The following is a 16,561-nucleotide window of genomic DNA, read 5'->3' on the forward strand; positions in this document are numbered from 1 at the left end:
CGCCTCGAGCTGCTGGGTTCGGAGGCATGCTCCAGAATTTTCACTATAACAAAACAAGTATTTTATGAAACAAATTATTTTGGGATACAATTCTGTATTGAGATATTAATTGTATCTTTTGGTCTCTTTCAGTTACTCGCGGAGGCCGAGACCAGCCGGCCTACCGACTGGAATAAGTGCCTGATTTGTCAGAAGATAACTCAGGAAAATCTGAGATGCCCGCTGGATGCGTTCAACAGAAGGGATGAAAAGTCGGAAGGGTATACTAAATTCCTGGAGAACGTTCGCATATTCCGAGAGCTAGAAGCTATGCCAGTAAATGTGCCCTTCATCCCGGAGGACGTTAGCAAGCTGATCTCAAACACCGCGAAGTGGCACAAATCGTGCTACTCAAAATTCAACGATCAAAAGCTTGAACGAATTCGGAAACGGGCCAGCCTGGACTTCGACGACGCCGCCGCAACTGCAAAACGTAGCAAACGTCACGGGTCTGTGGACGACACAAAGCGACAATGTTTGTTCTGTGGCAGGGACGGTACAGTTGGAACTGATCTTCACGAGTGCATTACTTTTGGTGCTGATAAAAAAATTCGCCAAATGGCCATAGAATTGCAGGACGGCGATTTATTAGCTAGATTGAATGGAGGTTCTGATTTGATTTCAATCGAAGCAAAATATCATTTCGATTGCCTCACAAAGTTTCGGAATCGCCATCGTTCGCTGAAAAGAAACGAACAAAAGACATCGGCAGATGAGTCGGAAATGATGTCCCAGTCGCGAGCTCGTGTTGAACTTTTCACGTATGTTGAAAACTCTGTTATGAACGGTCAAGTTGTGTTCAAACTCAGTGAATTGTATGACTTGTATCAAGCTCGCCTTAGTGACCTCGGTATAGACAAGCTGACAAACCGGAGCAGACTAAAGAATGAAATACTGGAATGATTTCCAGAAGCAACGACAGTTTCTGAAGGACGCAATTTGTTGATAGTTTACAGAGATTCGCTATCGTACTTGCTGAAGGACCATATGACGTCACGGGACTATGATGAAGCACGTACAATCGTGAAAGCTGCCAATATCATTCGCAGAGACCTGTTCGAACACAAGAAATTCACCTTTTCTGGAAATTTTCATCCGGGATGCCAAAAGGAAGCCATACCCACGTCTCTTCTGTCAATGATCGCAATGATCTTGAATGGGTTGGACTTGAAAGACCAAACTAAAGTTGAGTCACAAGCGTGTTTGACCGCGTGTCAAACAATACTTCTTAATGCTAAGAAAAAGGGAACTGACGGATCACGGCCACAGGCAAACGTATCCTCCACCGCTGCCGATCTATATTGGCCTGAGAATTCACGCACAGTTTCGAGACAAAATACTCATTCAGGCCCTCTTCAAGTTATGGCTCAGCATTTCTTATTCTCGTGTCCTGGAAATAGAGTCGGCAATGGCTGTGTCTTTGAGTGAGCGATTCATTGAGGACGGTGTCGTGTGCCCAGTTCAGCTCAGAAAACAGATTTTTACTGTCGCGGCTCTGGACAATATTGACCACAATTTATCCTCCACATCCGCTACATCTTCATTCCACGGCACTGGTATTTCATTGTTCCAGAAGATTTCAGAAACCAATCCCGGTGAAGTTAGAGAACCGATAGGATTTCCACCAAAGGGTACCCAGCCGCTGATGCTCAAGAGCTATCATGATGTCTTGGAAGTGCCAACAAATGGAACAAAATGTGAGTACATGCCTCCCGCTACCCAGCCATCTTTGACGCCCGCAGAAACGGAAACAGTTGGCGAAACCGCACCGGAGCTCAGCAAGTGGATAGATTACTGCATCCAAAAAATGCGAGAATGCAAAATTTCTCAGGGAGATATGGTAACATGGTCTGCCTTCCACGCCGCTCTCCAAGACTCCATAAATTGTACAACGATATCAGCTATGCTTCCACTGTTCTACGAAAAGTCTGCAACACCGTCAATGATCAAACATTGTATGGACGTCGTTAAAACGGCCCTCAATTTCTTGAACCCTGGACAGGTCGCGGTTCTTACAGTCGATCAGCCACTCTATGCCATTGCCAAGTCAATACAATGGAAATGGCCTCTGGAATACGGTGCGGAACATTTCGTCGTCATGCTAGGAGGGCTACACATAGAAATGTCTCTGGAATATCGCAAGAAATCTCCTTGACCATTCTGGGTGAACAGACGCTCTGACGAAGGCAAACATCACGGGGTCCGGTACTGCCGAGTCATTCTTGAATGTCTCATCTGAAGAGAACCAGGTGAGTTTGCTCTGAGTATGTAGTTTGTAAAGTGATGACACTGACGATTTTCTCCATCCTAACGATTTTTTCTATTATTATGAACACATAATCAATTTCCTCATCTTTATTAACTTAACTATGATAAATCTGAAATAATCATCATTGGCCCTAAAACGCTCATAAAATCCACCAATAACTTTGCCCTCAAAATCGATGGTATCCCAGTATCCACCTCCCCTCACATCCGGAATCTTGGCATCATCTTTGACCAAACCCTCTCCTTCGACAAATACACTAAACAGATCACAAAGTCAGCCTTCTTTCACCTGAAAAACATCGCCCGTCTCCGTCCATCCCTCTCCTCCATGGCTGCAGAAACCCTCATCCACGCCTTCATCACCTCCCGTCTGGACTACAGCAATAGCCTCCTCTATGGTTCACCCTCAACAATCACCAATAAACTCCAATACATTCAGAACTCCGCTGCCCGTCTATTCACCCGTTCCCGGGCCCGTGACCACATCACCCCCGTCCTTTACAAGCTTCACTGGCTCCCAATCTCCCAGAGAATCCAGTACAAAATCCTCCTTGACCTACAAAGCCCTCCATAACCTGGCCCCATCCTACCTGGCTGACCTCCTCTCCGGACACACTCCCAACCGCAACCTCCGCTCTGCTGGTACCAACCTCCTGACCCCCCCCCCCCCCGCCCCCATCCGGACCAAATTCAGATCCTGGGGGGACAGGGCCTTCTCCATTGCTGCTCCCACCCTCTGGAACTCACTACCTCACACCATCAGAGACTCCTCCTCGCTCACCACATTCAAAACATCACTCAAGACCCACCTGTTCAACACTGCATTCAACATTTAACCCACAGCATTTAAAAGCCATGATTATCTCTTCTCCTTCTCCCTCCTTTTGGCTATGGGTATTTCCCTATTGATTCTTGTTTTTTTGCAATTGTTTTTATGTTTTGCTATGCATTATGTTTTGCACTCTGTCAAAGCGTCTTTGGGCTCCCTGAAAAGCGCTATATAAAATAAATGCATTATTATTATTATTATTATACTTACTTACTTACTTATAATTATTATGATACGCACACCAGGTTACTGTCACCTGCTCGTCTCTGCTGGAACAAGACGCCTTTATCGCTGACGGGGCATCGGACGACGACACAATTACATTGGAATCCTGGCGAAAACTCATGTGCAGGCAGCACCCGACCTACTATTTCTGGGATTTGGTCTGACGATATGAGGTACTCGTTTTGACCATGGTGAAGGCGCACAGGGAGCGTAACTTTCAACTCTTTCTGAGAGTTTTGGAGGAGGTAATCCCATTCGCTTTCGCATTCAATCATACAAACTACGCTCGGTGGTTGCCCGTGTATCTGAAGGACATGAAACTGCTGCCGGACGAAGTAGCGACGGAATTCCAGAATGGCGGATGGGTGATTGCAAAGACTTCGAATAAATTTTCAACAATCCCGATCGACGAGGCGCACGAACAAATGAGTAAAATCGTGAAGGGATGTGGCGGTGCCATTGGTCTCCTTCAGAACCCGGCAATGTTGAGACAATGGCTCTTGTGTGCCCCCGGAACAGTCACGCTTATTAATGCAATTTGAAGCGGATCTGGGACTGACTACGGACTTATCAGATGAGAATTACGATTCTGGATTCGCCAGTCAGAAAACTTTTCATAGACAAGTTCGGCTTCTGTACCGAGCGATTGCAAATATGGGGAATCCGTTTTCGAACCATTTCCCTGAGCTGATCAGTTTGAATCAAACATGTGCCTCAGAGACCGCCATTGACTGCCTACGGACGCTAGAGAAGATCGGAACTGAGAAATTCCAGTGTTTCGTCAAGGATGTACTCACCGAAAAGTCGACATCTATTCATCAAACCATCAAGAGGAATAGCATCCAGCTCTTCAAACCTACACTGAAAGCGGCTTCCAAGACAAAAATAAAGATGGCAGAACTGAAAGATGATATTTCTGTGTTTGGACAGTTGTACGTGTCAGTCCAGAATCGATCAGGAGACATGGCGGAATTTTTTTCACATGAAAGCAAATCCTATCCTCATTCGATTTCTGATCAGGGTAAGATGTTTTTTACCACGAAATCCCAGCTTCTCGAATGCCTACTACCGAAAAATGACAGTGAGGAACCACCAAGCGTCTATGATTGCAAAATAATCGATGGAGCCATAATGATTCATTCGCTACCCAGAAAATCGGCGTCAACATTCCAAGATTACGCTCAGCACATATTCAACCCATATCTATGTCAACAACTCCATACATCCAACCGCCTTGACGTCGTTTGGGATAGATTTCTTCAAGACAGTCTGAAGGAGGCAACTCACGAGAAGCGCGGTACAGGCTCCCGACTCAAAGTTGGTAACCAGACTAAGATTCCCGCCAAGTGGGAGGAATTCCTGAAAGTTTCAGAAAACAAAGAGGAACTATTTGCCTACCTCACGGCTGAAGCTACGAAGATGGCGCTTCCACCTGGAAAACGACTTATGACAGGTTAGGAATTCTGATGAGAAACCATTATATGACGATCGCGGTACAGGCTCCCGACTCAAAGTTGGTAACCAGACTAAGATTCCCGCCAAGTGGGAGGAATTCCTGAAAGTTTCAGAAAACAAAGAGGAACTATTTGCCTACCTCACGGCTGAAGCTAAGATGGCGCTTCCACCTGGAAAACGACTTGTTATGACAGGTTAGGAATTCTGATGAGAAACCATTATATGACGATTTCCTACCAACTACATTTTGTGAAAGCGTTCGTTTCTAATTTTGCATTTCTGTGTTCATTTCAGGGCAAGATGCTGAAAGCGATTTAGCCAGATGTGATCATGAAGAGGCCGATACGCGCATTGTGTTTCACATCCTGGACGCCTGCAAAGTGGACACAGCCTTATTCAAGTACGCTCGGTGGATACGGATGTGGTTGTGATTCTTCTTGGCATGTACAGTAAACTGCGGTCTCAACACAATGACCTTCAGCTCTGGGCAGCATTTGGCATGGGTGCCCACTACACTTGTGTGGACATAGGATCGCTCTCTGCTACTCTCTGAGATCGTGCCGAAGCGCTTACAGCCTTCCATGCCTTTACTGGATGTGACACCACTTCTGGGTTTCACTGGTCGAGTAAGAAGAAAGCCTGGCGCGTATGAGACATGCTACCCCAATTGACTGATGCTTTTCTGGCTATAGCACGAGAACCGTTTCTGAATGTGAACGGAATCGCCGGTCTTTGCCGTCCTGGAAAGGTTTGTCGTCTTATTGTACGACAGCAAACTCAGTACAACTTCCATCAATGAAGCCAGGATGATGATGTTCAAGACCAAACCAAGACCACTGAACAAACTGCCACCAACGCAGGTAAGATTGAAAATATCAAGACAGCGACTAGACAGACGCGTAATGAATCCTCAATTTTTGGCATGCGCATTCTCAATTTCATTTCGCTTTCTGACTTTCTTATCTTCATTGCCTCTTTTCAGAACGCATTGCTACACCACACCAGACGTGCCGTATATCAGACAGGTATATGGACAATGAGCACAACCCCAACAACGTGCCCCTCGGAATTCGGATGGGTCAGGTGTGATGGCGGGTGGCAGCCTCTGTGGATGACGCAGCCCGAGGTCTCCTTGGCATGTCGGGAGTTCATCAAATGTGCCTGTGCTATGCCATGCAAAGTCTGCCACTGCTTCCGTGCTAATTTGAAGTGCACCGGTCTCTGCAAATGTGCGTGCCAAAAATGAGTCCTATTGCATAATTGCAATATTCCTCAAGCATCCAGGCTTGTGGTATGTACAGTAAAACTCGCCAAATTTCACCTTATTGCCTGTTAAACCTCATGGTGAACACCGATTGTCATGTACGAAACATCTTGTAGCCACTCATGGCTTTGGAGAAACATTTCGAGAAAAGTAGACAGATGGGCTGCTGTCCGAGGTCGGCACGGAAACCCGCTAAGGCCTCGTCGTAGCACTTGTCGAGGTAGTGCTTTCAAATCCAGCTTTCATCGGGGATCTGGAGAGTGATGTGCTTCTCCAGGAACGACCGGAGGGCAGGGTTTTCCAATTTCGACCATGGGATGCCAGCGGCCAGCCTGGCCTGGCACAGCTCCTGAGCCACGACGTCGCACTTGTGCCTCTTTCCGCCACCAAAGTCCTCCATGGTGGCTTGCGTGACCGTCCTCTTCTTCTTCAAGGCCAAGTTGCTCTTGGGGCGGTCTCCTCGGACATGTTGGGCCAGCTCAGACTTCTGCTTCGCCCGGAAAGTCTTTTCACAAGCTCGACAGAAAGCCGTGTCACTCGACACGTACTTGAAGGTGGCCCCATCGCCGCCAGCGTTGAATTCCTTCAGCCACTTGTCACGAAGATCAGCACTCATCTTGATAGGAGACTTGTTCACACTTTGTGTACTCTCTCACTGTAGTACACCGCCTCACTGCAGTACACGCTGGGGACGCAACGTTTTGTTTTTGAGATCGATCGCAGTTAAAAATTTCGAAAAATTCCCTAATTTTTTTTCGCGTTGCCAGACATTTTCGACCAAAAAGGGCATTTTATTTTTCCCGAAAAAGGGCGAAATTTTTTTTTTCTCAGAAAATAGCAAAATAATTTTTTTGCGCGCAAAAAAGCCGTTTTATGTGAAAAAATATTTTTTTTATTTTTTCACATAAAAATCCGATGTGCAGTTATGAGGTTAGTTAGCTACACAATACCGAAAATTCGGTGAAAAATGAAATGAAAAAATAATAAAAACATCGAGCTCCGTGGGGCGAGACACATGACATTGGCCGAAACAAATACCGAAACCCCTGTCAGATTCCACCAAACCCCTCGGAGAAGATGAAGCTTGAACTCGATTAACCCCGAAAAAGACATCTTTTTCGGGCGTGGCTCCGCCCACAATGGGTGAAATATGCCCACTCCAGGCAGAACACAACTGGATCATGATATCAACCTCCCACCCAAGTTTCATCAACATCGGATGATATCATCGGGTAGTTATGCTGCGGACGGACACACACACACACACACACACACACACACACACACACACACACACACACACACACACACACACACACACACACACACACACACACACACACACACACACACACACACACACACACACACACACACACACACACACACACACACACACACACACACACACACACACACACACACACACACACACACCATTCCATAGAAGATGGTACAAAAGAGGTTACAAAAAGTTGCCATGGCCTGCCAATGTTGTGAAATCCCTGTTCACATTTAACCAATACATTTCCATTAGCACATTTCAAAACTCAATAATTACCACTCACTCATATTTCCATTCTCCATGACCACATAAAAACATAACCACAACACAAAAACAAACGCCACCCACAAGACTCTGTGGCACACATTCCATCCCCCCTCACCGACCATGTCATCACTCTCACCCGCCCCCAACTCCAAATTACATGTCCCAATTTACGAAGCAAGTCCTGAAGCCTGGGACAGTAAACATCAAAACACTCACCTCAAGTGCAGGTAGTTGCAGGTTGGTCGGGTCCAAGAGTGCCATCCACCACTCCTAATTTCCCCCTCATCCTTCCAATCCACCCAGGAGCCTCCCGACCCATGTAGGAGCTCAGTCTATCCCCGTGAACTATCTGTGGAAGGGTATGCGGGCCCTCCTGAATTTTGAACACCACATCAGTCACCTGCCGAAGCACCACCCTGGGGCCCTTCCAGGGTGAGGTGAGTTTTGGACACACCCCCTTCCTCCTCCGGGGCCAGTGGAGCCAAATAAGGTATCCGCGGAGGAACCGAGGTGTGTGTGCCCGAGCATCATACAGCGTTTTCATATGCGAGGAAGCCAAGCCAATTTGCTTCCTCGCAAATTTGTGAGCCTTCTCCATGCTCTTTTTCAAATTGGTTGAATAACTTTCCACAGATGCTTCACCCGTTTCTTCTGGTGACCGTCCCATGAACAAATCAGTGGGGACTCGCATCTTCCTACCGAACATCAACAAGGCGGGGGTGCACCGAGTGGTCGCATGCTGGGCGGTCCGGTATGCCATCAGTATAAAGGGGAGGTGCTCGTCCCAATCCTGTTTGTTTTCGGATGTAAAGAGGGCCAATTGGGTCAATAATGTGCGGTTGAACCTCCCCACCATCCCATCCGATTGAGGCCTAAGGGGGGTCGTCCTGGTCTTGTGAATTTGGAGGAGCTCGCACACCGACTGCAGGAGCGCGGATTCAAAGTTCCGGCCCTGGTCGGTGTGTAGTTCCCTTGGAACGCCAAATCGGGAGAAGAATCCCTCAACTAAAACTTGAGCTACCAGCCAGGCTTCCTGGTTGGGCAATGGGTAGGCTTCTGGCCACTTGGTGAAGTAGTCCATTGCCACCATAATGTACCGGTTCCCTCGGCAGGTGGCTGGCAGGGGCCCCACCACATCTACTGCCACCCGCTCAAGTGGTGCCCCTACGTTGTACACCTGGAGTGGGGCCTTGCACGCACGTGGGGGTCCCTTCTTACCGCGGCAGAGGGCGCAGGATCTCACCCAATTTTGAATGTCCCTGCCCAAATTCACCCAACAGAACTTCTGCCACAATTTGGACAAAGTTTTGGCCATGCCCAAATGTCCCATTGTCCTAGTCCCATGTACATGCCCCATAACCACTTCCTTCAATTTTTTTGGTACAATAATTATCAACCAGGAAGCTACATCACCCATTGTTGTCACCCATTTTCTAAACAAATAGCCATCTTTCAATCCCAACATCTGCCACTGTGCCCAATAAGCCTTTACCTGGGCCCCATGTGGAGCAATATCCTCCCAAGGTCTTTTGTCCTCCTCCAGCCAATGAAAAAGGGGCCCCAAAACAGGATCCTCCCTTTGACTCTCTTGCCAATTCACATCGCCCAATTCAGGTGGGGGTTGTGGCAAAGTTTGCCTGGTCACTCTCGCTGCATATAGGCATGCATCAATTTGATCCTGCCCAATTGGATCCTTGGCTTCCTGTCTATCACAAAATTTGCATTGTGCCTCCCAACAGGGGCGCCGAGAGAGGGCGTCTGCATTGGCATGTGCTTTGCCGGGCCGATGTTGCACAGCGAAATTATACTGCTGCAGCCTCTCAAGCCACCTTGCAATTTGTCCCTCTGGCTATTTGAACCAAAGAAGCCATTGCAAGGAGGCATGATCTACTCGGATCACAAACTCCCTCCCATAAAGGTAAGGGTGAAATTGTCCAACCGCAGACAGTAGGGCTAATAGTTATTTGCGGGTAACGCAATCATTTCGCTCTGGCCTCAAAAGTACCCGACTAATATGCAATAACCCTCTCGACTCCCTGTTGCATTTGTGACAACACAGCTCCCAATCCTTCCTGGCTCGCATCTGTGTCCAGGATGTAATTGCCATCATCCGTCGGGTATGCCAAAACTGGGGCCTCGACCAGACGTTGTTTTAAGTGACTGAATGCCTCGCTGCAGCTCTCTGACCATATAAATCGGGCTCCTTTCTCTGTCAATGTGTGCAAGGGTCTTGCAAGTTCTGCGAAATTTGCCACAAATCTCCTGTAGTAAGAGCAGAGGCCCAAAAATCCTCTGACCTCTCTTACACTTTTGGGGGCGGGCCACTCTTTTACAGCCTTTACTTTTCCAGGGTCAGTGGCCACGCCGCTCTCACTAATCACGTGACCCAGGTAAGTCACCTCTCTCCTGAAAATTTCACACTTGCTCGGATTCAATTTCAACCCAGCACCCCGTAATCACTCAAATACCTATGACAAATTTTTAGCAGCCTGTTCAAATGTGGGAGCGTGGACCAATACGTCATCCAGATAGACAAGGCAAGTCTGCCATGGTAAGCCAATTAGAACACGTTCCATCAGACGCTCAAACGTGGCAGGGGCATTGCACAATCCAAAAGGCATGACAACAAACTGCCAGAGACCCTTTCCTGTGGTGAATGCCGTTTTCTCTCTCGCCTCTTTATCCATCTCCACCTGCCAATAACCACTCTTTAAGTCCAATGTCGAAAACCATTTTGAGCCTGAAACAGCATCGAGGGTGTCATCAATTCTTGGGAGGGGATATGAGTCCTTGAGTGTCACGTGATTGAGCTGGCGGTAGTCCACACAGAACCGAGTGGTCCCATCCTTCTTTTTCACCAGCACAATGGGTGACACCCAAGGACTCACCGAGGGCTCGATAAGTCTGGCTTTTTCCATTTTGCTCACCTGTTCTTCTGCCTCCTCTTTCCTAGTGAAAGGGAGCCGCCTTGGTGGTTGGCGATAGGCCGAGCCTCGCCAGTACTAATTTGGTGCCTGATGAGACCCGTGCGTCCAACATCCTTGGGAGAGAGAGAAAAAACATCCAAGTTCTTACCAACCAAATTGTGCAATGTCTCTACCTGCTCCGATGTCAGGCCCCCTTCAGAGCGTGTCATCATGTCCCGCACTCCCTCTGGCCAAACACATTTCCCCAAATTTTCCCCTCTTTCCGGCTGTACTGGCAAGCATGTGGATCCACTTCCTCCGGTGACCTCTACTACACTACTGCATTTGGCTACGATGGCTCCGCGCCTTAAAGTGCGGGGGCTATCGGACAAGGTGAGCAGCCTAACTGCCAACATAGGCCCACGGGTGTCTACGAGGGTGCGACCCACCATCAATCCCTCGGTCCCCTGTGAGGACCACGACTCCACTAGCCCCAGCTGGCCAATGGGTTGAGCACCTGCTGCTAACTCCGCAATCACCACTGTCTGACCTGGGAGGCACGGCCACAGTGCGTGGCACCTCCAGCCACGTCCCCTGCACCTCCTCGTCATCCACCAGTCCCACCAACTGCAGCCTCAGTGCCCAACCACATATGACCACGCCCAAGGTCTAGTTGGCAGTCATGTTCCACCAGGAAACTCAAGCCCAATAGACACTGATCACACACCTCCTCCACCCATGCAACCACGCTGACCTCCAGACCACCCAACTCCATCCTCACCACTCCACGTCCCCATATTGGCGCCGTTTCCCCCATAGCCAGTTGAAGGCTGTGTCCTTCTACCCTATCGATTTTGTCCCAGCCTCCAACACTCTGGTCCAGCACTCGGATTGATAATGGTGTCACTGGCTCCAGTGTCCACAGCCTCACAAAATTCTCCCTCAATTTTGCATCTAACCCTTAGATTACCCGTGCCAATTTTTCCGCAATTTACTATCTTCGCCAAAGGAGTACGCTTCTCCACACACTTGCCAGCCGAGCATGGCCCCGTATGCTCGGCTCGTTCTAGTTTCCCGCACACTATATTGCGACAGGCCCAGTCCGAGGTGGTGGTCCTCTTTCTGGTGCCTGTAGACCTACTGGGGGCCCCCTCCTTTCTGGACTGTGAAGCCTGTTAGGAGGTGGTGGCCCAGGTGGTTGCCGACAATCCCTCTGCCTGTGCCCTCTTCTCCCACATCTAAAACAAGTCCCCATGAACAGACTCCTCTGGTACCCAGGCGGAGCACCCCTTTCTCCTGGCCCAACCCGATGAAAATCAGGCCATCCTGATGGCAAACCTGGGCCAAACTGCCGTGACTCACTCCCTGCAAATTTGCCCCCGGTCAAATTTGTCAGCTGGCGGCTAATCCCCCTTAACATTCGGCCTATGTCATCCTCTGGCTTCTCCTGATCCTGCACCTCTGCCTGCCGTACCGTCACAGGTGCCCTCTCTGATGCGCGGTTCGACGTCCTCAAAAAGGTCAGTCTCACCACGCATTCCGCCGCCCTGTACACAGTGGGCGGCTCCTGCAACTCCACCAACGTCCGGACCTCGGGATCAGGAATTTAAAAAAACAATTTAAAAAACCACCTTTAGAGGCCATTTTTCCCCGCAAAGCGGGGGTTGGCCTTTTTCGGGCACCGTGGTTGTTGTTGTTTTTGTTGGTCCCCTTTTTGAAGCAATGTTTTACGGCCAGATGCCCTTCCTGCCGCCAACCCTGTTTGTCACCTTTTTACGACACAGGGAATTACCAGTGAGCTGGTACTCAATTAGCCGACCTCGGAAGGATGACAGGCTGAGTCAACCCCCCTGACGTTAATTCAGCGATCGACCGGGATTCGAACCCAGGATCCTAGGATCCTAAGCTGGCACCCTAGCCGCTACACCAACATCCTAGGATCCACCAGGCAACATCAGGAATAGCAGCCATAAATTTCTCTAGCGCCAGCTTGTCCCACGCCTGTACTGGTAGGTCCCGGTATGCTATCCCCACAGATTGGTAAATATCCTGAGCCATCTCCTGCATCGTCTCGTTAGGCTTTCGCCTACGATGCAGCAGCTGCGCCCTGACCAGGTCGCACCTCGAACCTGTCCCATACCTGAGAGTCAAGGCCTCACAGATGGCCTTGCTGGTCAATATTCCCTCTGGGACTACATTTAGTATGTCTGCGGCTGACCCCTGCAGTGTCGCCACCAGATTCCCCATGCGCTCCCGCTCTCCCCAACCATTGAGCTGAGACACGCACTCAAATTGTGTCAGGAAGCCTCTAGACTCCTTGATCCATCAAAATGTACGAGGGGGGGTTGTTTTTCCAGAGACTCTATTCCCCGATTCCTCTCTGTCCAAATCCAGCCCGGGGCCAAAACACCCCCCCCCCCCCCCCCCAACTGGGTATTCAGTTTCGGGGCCTCTGGTGTCCAAATGTGGCTCGTGGTGAGGGTCTCCTGGGTCACCTTAATCTGATCCTGGAGATGTTTAATGGACCGACTCACCTCTTCTCTTCGCTTTCTTGGACCCGAACAACCTCCGCCTTGATGGTATTGTCCCAGGTCTCCAGTCGCTCCTGCATCAAATCATTCACTCGTTTGTCATCCAAATGTGGCCCCCACAGGCTTTTTTCAATTAACCCCCTCTCCTCTGTTATGCGGGCTTCCAACCCTTTTACCCCTTCGGCCAATTCGCCCCCCTGTTGTTTGAGCAGTCCCCATGCCTCACTGTTGTCGCATTCTGGCATCCACCCGGCCCCACTAGCCTTCCAGATCTCCATTTACTTTATCAATTCTGGTATTTGTGGCCCCAATTCTATCCTCCAATTTTTTCCCCCATTCGGACAGCCTGGGTCATGCCCTGCTCTATTTTTGACATTAATTCTTCCCGTTTAAGTTCAATTTCCACCCCCACTGATTTTTCCATCTCCCCCATTTTAGTTTCTACTTTAGCCTCAAATTCCCCCAGTCTGTCTGTAATTTGGTTTTGCACTCTCCCTTCTACGCCATCAATTCGTTCCCCTCAACTGCTGTGTCTTTCCCCTATTTTTACTTCCAATTGTTCATTCCTTTCCTTTATATCATTTCCTTGTTCATTCATTTGCTCATTCATCCCCTCCATTTTCCCCTCCAATCCATCAATTTTGCTTTCCATCCCTTCAATTTGCTCTTTCAATCCCTCCTTCAATCCATCAATTTGCCCTTCCAATTCTCCCTTTAATCCCTCAATTTTGTTTTCCATTCGCTCACTCCGAGCATCCATTTTGTTTTCCAATCCCCTATCTGCTCACTTTGAGCATCAATTTTGCTTCCCATTCACTCCAGAAATTGCATTAATTAAGGCCTGGTTATCATTCGGGACCGCCTAGATAGCGGGGGTGTCTCCATCGCTATGCTCAACCCCAACTATGTCCGACTCACTTCCAATGCTCCCTGCATCTTCCATCCTTTTTCTTCCATATTGCTCATCTCTCCCATCCGTAAAGAAGAGGTCGCTTTCACGCGGATTTTACAACAGGAACCGATTTAATTTTAACTGACGCGCTGTTCGCGCACCGATCGACGATGCAAATTTATCGCCTCAGACTACGAAAATTTTGCGTCCAAATTATCCACACTCGACACCAATTTATAACAAGGTTCAACCCCACTCCTGAATAGCAGTTGTTGTGCGAATACGCTCCGGTTAATACCAGGGTGACCGAACGGCTTTAATTATTGAGGCGACGAGCATCTCGGATTCGGCTATAAACCGCGGGACGTAGAAGTGAAGAGGAAGAGGCGGAGGCGCTTACCGAAGCGATCCAACCAAAGCTCCGATCCTGCAGGGGAATTAACTCAACGAACACATGATTTTGAATGGAAAGGGAAAATAATACAATGGTTTATTTACAAGGATAGCGTGACAGGAAAATACGCGCCGGTAATCAAATGTCCTAAATCGGGATCCCGCACACCTCACCTCAGAGACAAGACAAAGGAAAATGATTTACAAAAATAACTGTCCGTCGTGTAATGGTTCGTGGGTGCGAGCTTATCTGTCTGCAGTCTTGTCCACCGTCCAACGCAGCTCCAAGCTCCGGAGCGAGGAAGCCCTCCGTCCACTTCGCCCACGCTCTGCTCGGTCCCGACCAAACGCCCCACTCCAGGTTCTCGTCCACCGCCCACGAGGTCCGTTCGCTCACAGCACCGAGAAGATGGCGAACACACGACCTCCAAAGACGAAGAGCCAAGGACGAATAACGACAAGCGAATGGACCAGCACGACTCAATCCCCCAGAGGCCAGAGCGAAGCGTCCAGAATGCCGCCAGCGAATCCTTTTGTAACTTGGCATGTGACGTCAGTTTTGGCGCGCCACCAACCAGAGCCTCGTAGCTTCCCGCCGTCTGCCGAACCTCCTCGCGCCTTCCGCACTGATTCGCTCAAGGTTCGCGCCTTCCACGCCAACCAATCACAGTCCTACTGGGCGTGGTTCCCAGCCTGCCCGGTGTCTGATGCCCACGCCGGTGTTGTACGCGGCCGTTGCCTGTTTGTCCTCCACAGTCTTTGTAAGGGAAGGGAATTTAATTGCTGTTGTGCACTAAGGACCTATGTAAGTGTTTATATGAGTGCGTTGCCATAAGGGACACAGGTTTGACGACAGAGGGGATGACGAACAAAGGAATCTTATCCATAATCCCTGCACTATTTAGCACACCCCGCTCCCTTATAGTGGGGACACCAATGCAGCTTATCCCGACAAACCGGACTAACCATAGAACTTATTACAAGGTAGATTCCCTATCGCGACAGACGAAGCATGTGATACCTCTTCAGATCTACCTAGCTCTATATATCACTCTACCAAATTCATAACAATATAATATAATGATGTGATAATGTGGGAGGAGGCATATCGGTCGAGGTCATGATGTCGAAGAGTGCCATTCTAGTTTATTTGAGCCTTGCCTTCCAACTTAAGGGAATAATCTAGGGAGGTAAGAATACATTTGTGTGGCCTTAGACATAATTATTTTTAATGCATTGTGTTTTTGTGATATCCCTAATTTACAAACTGATTTAGTAGCCCCAACTGAGCATTAGCCCAACTGGGTTTTATATTTTGGGGCATGTTCTTCTGCAGCCGCTACTCGAAAATGACGATGCTTTTCTTTCATATTTGGCACATGTATGCAATATCTGGGGATGATGAACCACACAATGTCTGGCCATTTTGGGATCTAGTCAGGTTCACTATGTCAATAAATTATATTTCGTTCAAAATCATGGTAGATTAGCAAACCTATACATTTTTGGAAAGGTTATAGCATAAGGAATCTGAAAATCAATGTTTACATTTGCGGTGTTTACATTTGCGGATTTTCAAAATGGCCGCCATAAAAATACATATTTTGCTCTATTTCTGCCTCTAATTACCCTAAAAACTTTTAAAAATATACTAAACCTATATTTTCAGGGACAAGGACAATTTCCGTTCTCAGGACAGAACTCTCTTATCTGTCTCCCTCTTGCAAATCCTGGTGGCATCTGGTCAAATCTGTTTCTGGTGTTTGTTCCCCCTCCATCCCCTCCCTCACCTCAAATGACCACACGGCTGACTCCGCACGTGAAAAAGCTGAATGCCTCAACTCTGTGTTTGCCTCTAAATCTTGTGTCCCAAACCCATCCCTCTCTGTACCCACCGTACCGAGTCGTACCCAGCTGCTCCTGGACTCTGTGTCCTTTCCTCCTGACAAGGTGGAAAAGTTTCTGTCAACCCTCGACTCTGATTCTGCAACTGGACCTGACGGCATCAGCCCACGGGTCCTAAAATCCTGTTCTTCCGCTCTTTCACTCCCTCTCTCTGTTCTCTTCACCCTCTCTTTTGCTCAAGGTCATCTGCCATCTGCTTGGAAATCTGCCAACATCACCGCTTTGCACAAAAAAGGTGCAAAAACAGATCCCAGCAACTACAGACCAATCAGCCTTCTTCCAATTATCAGCAAAGTCATGGA

This window comes from Myxine glutinosa, unplaced genomic scaffold (assembly GCF_964187855.1).
Source record: "Myxine glutinosa unplaced genomic scaffold, kmMyxGlut1.1 SCAFFOLD_532, whole genome shotgun sequence".
Classification (NCBI taxonomy): domain Eukaryota; kingdom Metazoa; phylum Chordata; class Myxini; order Myxiniformes; family Myxinidae; genus Myxine; species Myxine glutinosa.